The sequence below is a fragment of the Tupaia chinensis genome, unplaced genomic scaffold, assembly GCF_000334495.1.
Source record: "Tupaia chinensis unplaced genomic scaffold, TupChi_1.0 Scaffold000355_1, whole genome shotgun sequence".
Taxonomy (NCBI): Eukaryota; Metazoa; Chordata; class Mammalia; order Scandentia; family Tupaiidae; genus Tupaia; species Tupaia belangeri.
In genome coordinates this window covers 4,603,434-4,603,899 of record NW_006159850.1, presented here as the reverse complement: position 1 = coordinate 4,603,899, position 466 = coordinate 4,603,434, and the positions used below count along the sequence as shown (strand labels likewise).

Below are 466 nucleotides of genomic sequence, written 5' to 3'. Positions count from 1 at the left end.
CAGCCCCCAGCCCCTGCCATGTCCCCAGCGGCACACCCTCCTCCAGGCCACCTTCACCAGCTCCCACACTTGCCAGCCTGGGGCCCAGGCCCCATCCCAGTGGACAGGAGAGAGGGCCTGCCAGGGCCAGGGCTCCCCCGCGGGCCCCTCTGCCTTCCAGGTGAGGGTTCTTGCCTCCCAGGGCCAGCTCAGGTTTGCTGCCTCAGGTCTCTGGGCCAGGCCGGGCCTGGTGTGGTCAGTCATGGTCGAGTTTATCCCAGAGACTGTGCCCCCAGGTGCGGCCCAGCCTGCGAATTAACTACCTCCACGACAGTGGACACTGAGTACCCCCGGCCCTAACAGCGGACACTGAGTACCACACCCTGCCCCATGACAGCAGACACTGAGTACCCCACCCCACCCCATGACAGCGGACACAGAGTACCCCCAGCCCTGACAGCAGACACTGAGTAACCACCCCCCCCCC

General features: G+C 66.5%; 1 protein-coding gene across 1 annotated transcript in view; it reads left to right on the top strand.

The window, feature by feature from the left end:
• Window positions 1–466, top strand: part of OSGIN1 (oxidative stress induced growth inhibitor 1) — a 38,094-nt gene that overhangs the window by 635 nt on the left and 36,993 nt on the right. The gene's annotated exons all lie outside the window — the stretch shown is intronic.